General features: G+C 46.0%; 1 long non-coding RNA gene across 1 annotated transcript; it reads left to right on the plus strand.

The window, feature by feature from the left end:
- The first annotated feature begins 7,536 nt into the window (after positions 1-7,536).
- Positions 7,537-11,831, plus strand: LOC148686779 (uncharacterized). The gene is made up of 3 exons (XR_015948580.1): positions 7,537-7,687; positions 8,368-8,542; positions 11,668-11,831. It is a non-coding gene; the product is annotated as an uncharacterized LOC148686779 (long non-coding RNA).
- The last annotated feature ends 1,866 nt before the right edge of the window (positions 11,832-13,697 follow it).

A 13,697-nucleotide genomic window follows, 5' to 3' on the forward strand; every position in this document is an offset into this window, starting at 1 on the left:
ATAAGAAACAATATCAAATTAAACAAAACATAACATATTCCTATCCCCAAACAAATTTATAAAATATAAACATGTAAGCATAAGATTATTATATATTTTAGTCATGTTATAATTCTGTATTTTATTGTTACCTTCCTTGAGAAACCTTGTGATCATGAAGGGCAGGTAAGACATCTAAAAAAATTAGAAATAAATTTAACACTCCAATCAGAGGGGAACCTCCTGCCCTCCAGATGTTGTTCCCGTTAGCTCCACTCAGCTGGTGAGGGATTATGGGAGTTGCACCGGTAGGTCCAGCAGCAACAGCTGGAGAGCCACCTCTTTCCCATCCCTGCCGCAAGGGAGGACATGAGACTGCGCAGCATTGCTCCCTTCCTTTCACCTGCCTGTTCCCTGGCAGCAGCAGAGCAAAAGCGTCTTTTTGTCTTAGCTTTAACCGATGGTCCAGAATGAGACTCCCTCCCTGCATTGCCTAAGGAGGATGCTTGCTGAGATATAACTTTTCAAGCCTGCAATCTAGAGAGACATGATGGATTGAAAAGGAGGAATGGACAGCAAGTTAGCCATGGATGTATGATGCATTGCATTGTGGGGGCAAAGACCTGGAGAGAGAGAGAGAGAGAGAGAGAGAGAGAGAGAGAGAGAGAGAGAGAGAGAGAGAGAGAGAGAGAGAGAGACTGATGTCACTTGGATGTGGCTAGCTAGTCTGGGAGGGTCAGATGCCAGTTCATTCCAAGCAGAGCGTGATTGATAAGTTGCATGGTGCAACCTTTAGACTCAACCACTTCTAGGCAGAGACATCTGCCTGGCAGCTGCAAAATCCAGGAGAAGCTGGAAAAGCTACCAGACCTGCTTGCTATTGCAAATAGCAGAGCAATAAATAACTTCTCTGGCTGGCATAGGCTGGATGAGAACTGTAAGGATGAGAACGATGTCTAGCTAGGCACTTCTCTCAGCCAGACCTGGAGAGTCATAGAATTGTAGAGTTGGGAGGGACCACGAGGGGCATCTAGTCCAACCCCCTGCAATGCAGGAATCTTTTTGCTCAAACGTGGGGCTCAAACCCACCACCCTGAGATTAAGAGCCTCATGCTCTGTCTGAGCTGTCAGAGCTGGGATAAGAATCGCTTCAACCTGAAATCCCAGAGAGCCACTGTCGGTCAGTGTAGCCAATACAGACAATATTTAGTTTATTGTAAGTTATTATTCAGAATTTTTGTTTGTTTGTGTGTTATGGAATAATTGCAAGCTTTGAAAATAAATTTTAAAATATATTACAAAAATATACTGAGCTAGATGGAACCATGGTCTGACTCAGTATGTTTTCATTTGTTTATTTATAAATGCATTTCTATATTTGCCCTCTTACAAAACATCAGGCTGCTGTACAAGAAATATTTTTAAAGTAAATAAATAAAAGCAGTACAGTATAAGTCAGCTTCCTAGGATCTCTGCAGCCTCTCCCTCAAGGATTCATTGATCACTTTAACATTTCAGTATTAGAATCGCTGTTCCGCTCCTAAGCACATTCACTAAAAGGTTGGGGTGAAAATAGCCATAGTACTAGTTACAGGTAGTCAATGTTGGGGTACGAACTAATACAGTAAATGTGAACTGATGCGGGGTATATACCACTGCATGGGGAGGAGAATCAGGATTGTTTTCTTGGAGCCACCAAGGCCTCCTAGACCTATTATGGTCTCTTGGAAATCCTTTCAATTAACGCTAGTATCCTCCTTGAACTATGTCCTTTTTCCTCCCTTTCCTGCTTGGTGAGCCCATAACTGTGTGCAGAAGTTCCTGTTCCAGCCAGGCTGGAGACCTGCAACAGCGCAGCACAGCTTTGATAGCTCAGTTGGTAGAGCATGAGACTCAGGATGAATCTACACACAGGGGGAAGAGCGCTACAAATAAGTCAGAATTAAATTGTTACAACAAAAGAAAAAAACACCATTAGGTACAAATCAAATCGGTTTTTCTTTTGCTCTCTGGCGCCATCTGGTGTTCGATGTTTATAACACATTCAAAACGCTGTTTATTGACTAATGTAGCTGAGTCCTTATAATCTAGGGCTGCCGTATGTCTGGGATTTCAAAGGAGGAATTTACGTCTTGGGGGGGGGGTCCGAAAGGTGGTGCTTTTGTAAAACGCAAAAAATGCGTTTTTGTAAGTTTTTGGGGTTGTTTTTTTTAAAAATAAATAAAAAAACTCACAACTTTCGGGGTGTCCTGGGTTTTTACTTTTTGAAATATGGCAACCCTATCATAATCTCTGGGTCATGGGTTCAAGATCCATGTTGCAATGACTCTCATGGTTCCTTCCAACTCTACAATTCTATGATTCTTCAACTGGAGCAGAAGGTGTATACACAGGATACATTTAAAGTACATTGCTTCCCCACCCTGACTCCTGGCAGCTGCGGTTTATCCCTCATAGAGCTACGGTACATTTCCCGTGATTCTTGGTGGGGTGGGGTGTGCTTTCAATTTATGCTATGTATGCAGTCCAAGTGTATTCATTTAAATGATTAAATGTTTTACGTGAGCAACTGTGCAAAAGTGGGGGGGAGGGGCTATTAAAGCATCTCTCTCTCTCTAAAAAAAACTTATAAAAACTTTGCAACTTATACTACAATGAAAATGAAATGAATATAATATAAAGTAAAAAAAGAAAATACTACAAAGAGAGAGGAAGGAAAACAGGACAGAGAGAGAGAGAGAAGGAAGGTGTGGCGATCACACAGGGTCCCTGGACGTTTCACAGTCTATTGATCCCTGTGCCACCATTTTATTTCCCGCTGCCACAAACCAGACTCTACCTGGTAAAATACTGAGTCCAGTCAGGGTTAAATTGGAACATAAAACTTCTGCTTATTTATTGCAGTTTAATAAGCAAGCGTGTGGTTTCAGAAACTGTCTGCAGTCAATTATGAACACTTGGTGCCTATATCTTCCTATACCTGCTCACACTCCTTCCTGCATCCAGTTCCACCCTGAATTTCCTAGCAACTAACTGTTACTGACTCAATTCATACAGTCATACCTCGGTTTAAGTACGCTTCGGTGTGAGTACTTTCAGTTTAAGTACTCCGCGGACCAGTCTGGAACGGATTAATCCACTTTCCATTACTTTCAATGGGAAAGTTCACCTCAGGTAAAGTACGGACTTCCAGAACCAATTGTGTACAGTGGTACCTCAGATTAAAAACACAATTGGTTCCAGAAGACTGTACTTAACCTGAAGCGAACTTTCCCATTGAAAGTAATGGAAAGTTGATTAATCCGTTCCAGACAGGTCCGCGGAGTACTTAAACTGAAAATACTCAAACCGAGGCTTACTTAAACCGAGGTATGACTGTACTTAAACCGAGGTACCACTGTATTCCACTACACTAACTCAACCTACCCACAGACTCCCCCGCAATTCAACTCCCACTCCAATCCCAACTGAACTCTGAACCCACTGAACTCCCAGAGCTGGTTTTATAGTCCCTCTGACTCCACCCCCTAGGTTCTTATTGGGTAACCCCTTTAACTAATTTACCTCCAGCACTATCATAGGTCAACGTCACAGAAGGAAGGGAGGAAAAGGAAGAATTAAGACAATACGCTCAACTTAAGTTTGATTTCTGACCTTTATATACAACTTACTGTCAGGCAATTTGCCCTGCACACACCCATGTCTTTCCCCAATCTCTCTCCTCCCTGTTTTCCCCCAACCACATACTGCATATGACAGCAGTCTCATACCGAATATAAATGAATCGCGCAAAAGACTCTATGAATTAAAAGTGGAGAGGAGACGCTGTATGTACTTGCTTGTTTGTTACACAATAAAATCTTTAATAAAAGCTAAAACAAAAAATTTGCCCTGCACACCTAAGGGGATTTTAGGGTTTTCTTCATGGGCAGCCATTACCTCCCCATTCCACCTGGGAAATACCTTTTGAAACTAAGAGAACTTTCCAAAGCAGTTTGTGGCATGGTGGGACACAGGGAGGGCTAAAAAAATTTCACCAGATCATAGCCCCGCCAAACTCCTTAATTTGGCTTGTTGACTACTTTGGAAGAGTCTATTTTAGTATCGCACTGTGCTGAGGTGGCTGTGCAAGGGAGCAATTCTTCAAGAAAATCTAAAATCTATGGTAACTGTTGGTCTGGGAGGAAAAATGAGCATCTTTCTGGCTAATTCTTTGTGTCGCTCGCCACCCACTCCCAAACAGATCACGGAAGGTTGGATCAGCTGAAATCTTCTCACAACCATGCTCAAGTGCTTTTTTTTCTTTAAAAAAATGTTTAGGGGTACTCTCATTCCATCTGAGATTCAGGAAACACCGTGACAGGAAATGAGGCCACCATTGGGGGTAGCAATGGATCTGACGATTCACCGTGCTAGAGAAGAAACTAAAAACTTTAAAGTTTAAAGTTTCTTCTCCCATTAGATTCAAAAAATGTTTAGGGGTATGCGTACCCCTCTCCCCACCCCCCTCCCGGAAAAAAGCACTGACCATATTAGATTTGAAATACAGTCAAGGTGATGAGTTTTAGTGGGCAAATTTAGGTCAAATCCCATTGAACAGTGATTGCATAGGGATTTGTTGTTGTTGGAAACAAAAATCTGAATTTGTGTTGTATCTTTCTCCTCTGCAGTTCTCAAAGGATGGAAAATATCCATTTGATCCTTTGATTTGATGCCAGTTGTGGGCAGTGAGTGAGTGGTTTTTCCTGTGTTAGTTGTACTCAGAGTAGACCCACTGGAATAAATTTACTTGAGTAGCCTCAAACAATTAATTTCAGTGGTTCTACTGCTACTCTTACTACAGCACACATAGGAGATCGCCCAGTGACTTCACCACTCCTGCTTCAAGAAGATACAAACTTCCAAGCAACTCAGGTTATATTCAACTGGTGGCGTCCAGCTCTGATCCAAAACATATTAAATATTGTCATATTAAAGATGGGCACAAGAGGGCAGTATGGCACTGCTGCAGTAGCCTTGGGAGATGTGTGTGCTTTATTCATGCTAGCCATTGATCCCTGGGTTCTGTTGCTGGTTTTAACTCATCCAGTGACGAGGGGCAGCAAACCCACAGAAAGGGCGAGTCTCATCTGAAACCTCTTCTGACCTCTGGACCATATGCACTCTTTGTAGTTTGCCATTGGGCAGCCTTTGTGCATCATTCCAGCAGAGACCCTGGCTGAAGGGAATCTTTAAAAAGTCGAAAGCAACAAGTTCACACTAAATGCCTCTTTGCAATGTCACAGGACGTAGCCGAGTTGTTTTGCTTTGTTTTGATAAAGGAACAGGCAAACTTCTTGAGGACAGATGCATCCGCTAGGCATGTAAATGTGACAGCTTTCTACACGTGGACACATCAGTCTCTGTCCTCTATCCAGGCAAGTGAGAGGCATTATCATAATTCAGGGACATCGTCTGGCCAAGAAAAAGTAGTCAAGGAAAACTCTGAGCAAGGCTAGCATCAGGGCTTTGCAGTGTGGCCTCGGGAGAGGTCTGAGGGGTTGATAAAGAGTCCTGCAAGGTCATTGGGGACCCTGGGCCTGTGCTCCCCCCCCCCCCCGGTCGCTGATGCAGTTAGCACATCCCCCTCCTGAATGCATGTGCTGTTTTGTAACCATTTTTAAATGTGCCACTTGGTTGTGGAAGAAGACGCCTGTGTTCTCCCCTAGTCCTGACAACTGCAGCAAGGGCTAGCTTTTTTTTTTATAAAAAAAATGTAAGTTCAGAGGTGCCACCACCCCGACACGCTGCCTCTCATCTCAAGGACGATGCCTGATTTTACTGAGAAATGAACATTGCAGCCCAGTTTTTAAAACAAGCAGCGTGGCTATCTCTTCCTGCAAGACCTTGACTCCCAGAGCTGGTGTAGACCAGGGGTTAGCAAACTTTTTCAGCAGGGGGCCAGTCCACTGTCTCTCAGACCTTGTGTGGGGCCGGACTATATTTTGGAAAAAAAATTAATGAATTCCCACGCCCTACAAATAACCCAGAGATGCATTTTTAAGAAAAGGACACATTCTACTCATGTAAAAACACGCTGATTCCTGGACCACCCGTGGGCCAGATTGAGAAGGTGATTGGGCCGCATCCGGACCCCGGGCCTTAGTTTGGGGACCCCTGCAGACCATTTCAAATAACTTTTGGGAGTGTCACATGTGCTGTGCATTCCCGAGGGCACCTTCTGCATTCGGTGAAGCGTCCCCCTCACCTCCAGCCGGTACATTTGCATAGGATTGTAAATATAAACTGTGGAACTGTCTTGTCATGCAAAAGGACCTTATTCCCCACCCTGCCTACAACTCCAAGAGGTGTGATGTGTAATGTACTCTCTGAGACTGGGGGATATTCTGGCTCAATGAAGGCCACACAGGGAGACCATAGTTGAACCAGCATCAAAGCAAAGGTCCCATGTGACCAAGTTCAGAAATCCAAGTGCAACAGACCAGCATGAATCTATGCACTAGGGGACCAGGCTTACAGAAGGTGAGGTTGAAGCAATAGCTTAAAACTGTACAACTGCTACAATGTGAGGACTGGAGGAATGGTGAAGTGTGTGTGTGTGTGTGTGTGTGATTCCAGACCCTCCAAGTGTCCCTATTTTCCAGGGGCAGTCCCAGATTTCCAGAAGTCGTCCCGGTTTCTGATTTGATCCCAGAATGTCCCGCTTTTCCTTAGGAACTCCCTATTTTCATTGGAGAAATCATAGAATCATAGAGTTGGAAGAGACCACAAGGGCCATCCAGTCTAACCCCCTGCCGAGCAGGAAACACCATCAAAGCATTCTTGACATATGGCTGTCAAGCCTCTGCTTAAAGACCTCCAAAGAAGGAGACTCCACCACACTCCTTGGCAGCAAATTCCACTGCCGAACAGCTCTTACTGTCAGGAAGTTCTTCCTAATGTTTAGGTGGAATCTCCTTTCTTGTAGTTTGAATCCATTGCTTCGTGTTGCTTCTCTGGAGGAGAATGTTGGAGGGTATGGAATTACACGACCCCTGAGCCAAGGAGAGAAGTCACTATACAACCTTTTAATGTTTAATGTTTTATTATGGTTTTTATATATGTTGGAAGCTGCCCAGAGTGTCTGCGGCAACCCAGTCAGATGGACAAGGGTATAAACATGATAGTAATTATTGAATAGGATGTCTATTTTCACCAGAGAAATGTCCAAAGGTATGTGTTTCCCTTCTTGCTCTGTAGGATCTACAGCTGCAGGCCGGCTCTACCATCAAGCAGAGTAAGGCAGCTGCCTCAGGTGACAGATTCTAAGGGACGTGGCGCAGAGGCGATGAGCTGGAGGGCAGAGCTATGTGTGCCAGGTGGCCTGCCCTTGTCCCACCTCAGCTGGCCACCTGCTCTCGGGTGCCATGAAGGATAATGACATAAAGAAGGGCCCTCCTGGTTCAGACCAAAACCCCATCTTGTCCAATGACCTGTTCTTAAAGTGGCTGGTCAGATGCTCATGGGACGCTCACAACCCGGGTGGGACAACACTCTCCGCACTTGTGATTCCTGGTAACTGGCATTCATGGCTGGCAACCACTGATAGCCTTATCTTCCTTGGATTTGCCTAATATTTGTGGCCACCGTTAGCTCTCATGGAAGGGAATTCCCACACATGGATGCTGTCCTGTTGCCATTGCCGAAGGGAGATTCAGCTGCCAGTCTGGTAAGCTTCTGAATATGGAATTGAGGAGGGTTCAGAACTTCTCAGGCCAGCACTATCCAGCTGGCTGCTTCCAGGGTACACAACAAAGATCTCTTTTATACTGCTTAGTGACGCCCTGGTCCGCTCCAGCCATCATTTTTCAGCCACACAATCACGGAATTGTAGTGCTGGGTGGGAACACGAGGGTTATCTATAGCCCAATCCCCTGCAAGGCAGCAATCTTTTGCCCCAACGTGGGACTCGAACCCATGACCCTGCGTTTCAGAGTCTTCTCATGCTCTACCGACTGAGCTATCCCAGGTCCAGAATCTGGAAGGTAAAAGGAAGCTTTTGTTGTTGTTTTTCCAAGGTCTGCCGTACCACTAAGCAGAATGAGGAGACTGCCTCGGGCAGCTGGTTTTAGGTGTCATGAAAAGGCGGCAAGCAGTTAGCGATTTAATAAATGATATTTGCATTTTTACTGCCAGGGAGGGGCAGAGGGAGATTGTGGGATTTCCAGCCTTGGATTTTCTCACACTTTTGAGGAATGCCTCTAAGCGGATGGAGGATTCCAGTCTGCAGTAGTGGAGCAGAGTGCGCTGGGCAAACCTAGCCAGATGGGCAGGGTATTATTATTATTATTATTATTATTATTATTATTATTATTATTATTAACGTCTATTTCTGTTGGCTAACCACAGGACTAACTGCACCACTAAGCTGTGAGAGCCATGAAGGTGGAGAGATGAAGCGGCCAAAAGCTGGACAGGAGGAGAGCTGCCGTTTAGCAGGAGAGGCTCAGGCCTGAAGAGCTATTTTCATAGGAAGGGAAATGGCTTCCACAGTTAAACCCCCAACTTCCAAACCCAATTACAGGTAGGTAGCCGTGTTGGTCTGAGTCGAAGCAAAGAGAAGTTTCTGAATTGGAACTCATTACCAAGCTTAAAACCATGGAGCCACCTGGGATGAATAGAGACATCGGATTCTTATCTCATTATGCATGATCAAGCTTTCTTTAGCACCTCAGCCCTTGCTCCCCCCCCCCCCGGACTAATTGCAGTAATCAGCAGTCGTTAACAGCCATCTCAGGTTTACCACTCCCATCAGCCCATCACCCATTCCCACCCACCCCCACCACCCTCTGTATATATATAAGGGTCTGACACTTCTGTTTCTAGTGTATCTGAAGAAGTGTGCATGCACACAAAAGCTCATACCAAAATAAAAACTTAGTTGGTCTTTAAGGTGCTACTGAAGGAATTTTTTTCTATTTTGTTCCAAACCCAAGAAATGCCAAGATTCTCATAGCTTATACAGGCGCATGTGCCACGAAAGAGCCAGATGAAGCTGCTGTCTCTTTAAAGAACGGAAGAAAACAAAACGCCCAAGTCCAAGATCTCCTTGGCACAGAGGTGGCCTGGGTGAAAGAAGTGAGATGACAGGCCTTATTAATAATGGGTAAACATCCACTGGCTGTGGAGTGAAGTGATTAACGCACAAAGCTGGAGCAGAAAGAGGGGCAGCAGCTGCTACTGACTGGGCTGAGGCGGCGACTGCGCTGAGGGAGGAAGCAAGAGTTCCCGAAAGGGGCCTCAAAGTCACCAATCTGGGTCACTCCTCCTGAGACTCTCCCCTCTCCGAGTTACGCTGGGCAAGAGTGCGCCGCAGTAGTGAGATGTGCACAGCTGAGCCAGGCTCTCACCTAACCTGAAGAGGGGAATCGGGAGGGACGCCTTGTGGAACCACAGCGTGGAGGAGTGAGGACATTTAACGTGCCGAAAGATCGCGATAGTGGATTTTTCAGGGATATTGAAAATAAAATTTAAAAATGCCTGAAATTGTGCTGGTCTGGGAGACAAAGGCTGACAAAAACGCAAAGCTCCTAACTTATTGGGACTATCCCCTTGTGGATAAATCAGCGCTACCGGGACCGAAACTGGTGTCACTGCTCAGCGCATGAACCACTACTGCTCGTGGTTTCACCCACGAGCGTAGAATCATAGAATCGTAGACGCAGAAATATGCAGCTGCCCAAGTGAGGCTACTGTGAGGGTAGGTCGTTGGCCAAGATGGACCATCGGCCTGCTCCAGAAGAGTGCTTCTTAATCCTCATTCATGGTAAAGTCACATAATATATTTGAAGGCTGGGTTGGGCAGAAAGCAGATGGTTTGAAAAAGGAGCTTGAGTTCGAAAAATGGATCCGACGATCTCCACAGTTGCCGCAAATGCTCCCTTCCAACTAGGCGCTCGTTTGTAAATTTGGGTGCAAATCAGAAAAAAATGGTCATATGAAAACATGGAGGAGGGCCAGTGGTCTACCACTGCTTTGCATAGAAAAGGTCTCAAGGTTCAATCCCTGGGACTTCCAGATAGGGCTGGGAAAAGACTGCAGAGCAGGGTATAAACCAGCCCTCCCCATCCTGGCACCCTCCAGATGACGATGATTATTTTATTTATATGCCACCCATCTGACTGGGTTGCCCCAGCCACGCTGGGTGGCTCTCAACAAAATATTAAATAATAATAATAATAATAATAATAATAATAATAATAATAATAATAAATAATTTATTATTTATACCCCGCCCATCTGGCTGGGCCTCCCCAGCCACTCTGGGTGGCTTCCAACAAAAAAATAAAACACAATAATCTATTAAACATTAAAAGCCTCCCTGAACAGGGCTGCCTTCAGATGTCTTCTAAAAGCCTGGTAGTTGTTTTCCTCTTTGACATCTGTTGGGAGGGCGTTCCACAGGGCAGGCGCCACCACCGAGAAGGCCCTCTGCCTAGTTCCCTGCAACTTGGCTTCTCGCAACGAGGGAACCGCCAGAAGGCCCTCGGTGCTGGACCTCAGTGTCTGAGCAGAATGATGGAGGTGGAGACGCTCCTTCAGGTATACTGGACCGAGGCCATTTAGGACTTTAAAGGTCAGCACCAACACTTTGAATTGTGCTCGGAAATGTACCGGAAGCCAATGTAGATCTTTCAAGACTGGTGTTATGTGGTCTCGGCGGCCGCTCCCAGTCACCAGTCTAGCTGCCGCATTCTGGATTAGTTGTAGTTTCCAAGTCACCTTCAAAGGTAGCCCCACGTATAGCGCATTGCAGTAGTCCAAGCGGGAGATAACTAGAGCATGCACCACTCTGGCTAGACAGTCTGCAGGCAGGTAGGGTCTCAGCCTGTGTACCAGATGGAGCCGATAGACAGCTGCCCTGGACACAGAATTGACCTGCGCCTCCATGGACAGCTGTGAGTCCAAAATGACTCCCAGGCTGTGCACCTGGTCCTTCAGGGGCACAGTTACCCCATTCAGAACCAGGGAATCCTCCAAAACACAATAAAACATCAACCAGATGTTGTAGGCATCGCAACTCCCATCATTCCTGACCATTGGTAACATTGGCTGATGGGTGTGGTAGTGCAAATAGTCTAGAGGGCACCAGGTTGGGGAAGAGTGGTATAGATGAGCTAGAAGGAATATCATGGCTTGGTTTGGTTGGTATAAGCAGAAAGAGTACAGGGATGCGGGTTTAGACCACTGCGCCTCTTGGGCTTGCTGATCAATAGGTTGTCGGTTCGAATCCACTCGTCGGTGGTGAGCTCCCGTTGCTCTGTCCCAGCTCCTGCCAACCTAGCAGTTTGAAAGCACACCAGCGCAAGTAGATAAATAGGTACCGCTGTGGCAGTAAGGTAAACAGCATTTCCGTGCGCTCTGGCTTCTGTCACAGTGTCCCGTTGGGCCAGAAGCGGTTTAGTCATGCTGGCCACATGACCTGGAAAGCTGTCTGTGGATAAACGCGGGCTCCCGAGCCCTGAAGCAAGATGAGTGCCACACCCTATAGTTGCCTTTGACTGGACTTAATGTCCAGGAGTCCTTTACCTTTCACCTTTTACCTATAAGGAGAATCAGGCCAGTGATTGGCAGTTAATGCTTGGGAGCGGAAAGTTGCCTAGGGATGAGCTGACTATAAACACACCTTTCTCTTTTGGACTTTTCTAGGGTTGCCGCATTTCAAAAAGTGAAGATCCAGACAGAAAAGTTGAAATTGGACATTTTTGAGTGGCATGAATGACACTGCCAACACCTGGATTTTCTTGGGCATTTCGCCGATTTCTGCTTGTGGCTGCAGTATTCCGGGTATGTCCGGAAAATTCCAGACGTGTGGCAACCCTATTTTTCTTTGTCTTTAGATTAGCCTCCGATTATTCATGTAGAAGCTGGGCTACGGTTGCAATGAACTACATCTGCCACACCCAGATTAGGTTTCATGTCTGCTCACGACAGCAACCATGCCATGAAATGAACAGAGACCAGGTTTCCTTGCTTCTTGCAGCCTTCTTGCAGATAGAAGCATTATTCTCCTGCGCACCCAAGAAAGGGAAGTCTGGTCAGGCAGTAGCCTGCAGTAATATAGTAATAATAATAAATTTTTATTTATACCCCGCCCTCCCCAGTCGAAACCGGGCTCAGGGCAGCTGACACCAGCAAAATTACAATAAGACATAAAGAAAGAAAACCAATTAGTTAAAATACAGGTTAAAATACAATTTACATTTAAATTTTTAAATGCAGCCTCATTTTTTTTAAAGGCCCAAGTCAAAAACCATAAGGGAGGAAAACATAGGGGTCAGACTGAGTCCAGGCCAAAGGCCAGGCGGAACAGCTCCGTCTTGCAGCAGGCCCTGCGGAAAGATGTCAAATCCCGCAGGGCCCTAGTCTCCTGTGAGAGAGAGCGTTCCACCAAGTTGGGGCCAATACTGAAAAGGCCCTGGCCCTAGTTGAGCACAATCTAACCACCTTATGGCTCGGGATCTCCAACGTGTTGTTATTTGTGGACCTTAAGGTCCTCCGCGGGGCATACCAGGAGAGGCGGTCCCATAGGTACGAAGGTCCTAGGCTGCATAGGGCTTTAAAGGTCAAAACCAGCACCTTAAATCTGATCCTGTACTCCACCGGGAGCCAGTGCAGCTGGTATAGCACTGGATGAATATGGTCCCACGGCTGGGACCCCGTAAGGAGTTTCTGGGCCCGCTGGAGTTTCTGGGTCAGAAAGTAAGCAGCTGATCAGGGCCGGCTGTACCATTAGGCAGAGTGAGGCAGCTGCTTCAGGCGGCAGATTCGGTGAAGTGGCAGCAAGCTGCTGGGAGGGCAGAGATGCGTGGGCCGTGCGGGCAAACTCCCGTATGTGAGTCTGTTGCCCCCAGGTGTTCCATCCTGTTACCGGTGCTGAAGCAAAATTCAGTCGTCAGTCCAGCTGGCTTCTGTATGTGGAAATGACATGAGCGTGCGTGCTCTCTTCTCCTTAGGCTCACACAGCAAAATGTTTTGAGCTGCCCTTGCAGCCAACAGAGGCCTTCTGCAAAGGTGCAAGGCATGGTGTGTGTGTGTTGGGGAGAGAGGTTAAAGAACTTTGTCAATCCCCCCCTTGCTGTATGCGCTGTTTTGAAATGCACTGAAAAGTGCCAAAACCGGCGTGTCCAGCCTGCATGAATGAATTGGCAGGGGAATCCATCAGTCCCGTTGCCTCCTTTCCCAGACAAATTCTGACATGTGCTCTGTCTGCCACAGGAGGAACAGAGAGCAAATGGGCTTTTGGATTTGAGTCTTCCGAAAGCTGTGTGCTCCAGCTTGCTCCCGAAGAACAGCTCAGAGCCTTCACTTTTGCTGTCACTGGATGGTAGATTGAGATGGGGCTTCACTATATTTTCTATAGGCTCTGTTATTAAGGCCACCACCTTACTGTAATGCTCTGTTTAAAATGTACATTGGGGTTGCCACGTGACTAGTCTTATTCTGGCTTGTGTTTATTCTTTTCTTCTCATTTCCACCCGTTTTTTTCCCCAAAAAGCTTGGCCCCAGTGTTAGACAATAAGTTTGCATACATTTATTTTTTAAAAAAAACTAACTGGATCAACATATACAAATGAGTACTGGTCTTTCTTTCTTTCTTTTCTCTTGAAGAGGTGGCAACCACAATGTAAATAGATGTAATAAATTAGCAGCTGGCTGCCATGGAGATCTGGCTGGCA

Source organism: Zootoca vivipara, chromosome 2 (assembly GCF_965207765.1).
Source record: "Zootoca vivipara chromosome 2, rZooViv2.hap1.1, whole genome shotgun sequence".
NCBI lineage: Eukaryota > Metazoa > Chordata > Lepidosauria > Squamata > Lacertidae > Zootoca > Zootoca vivipara.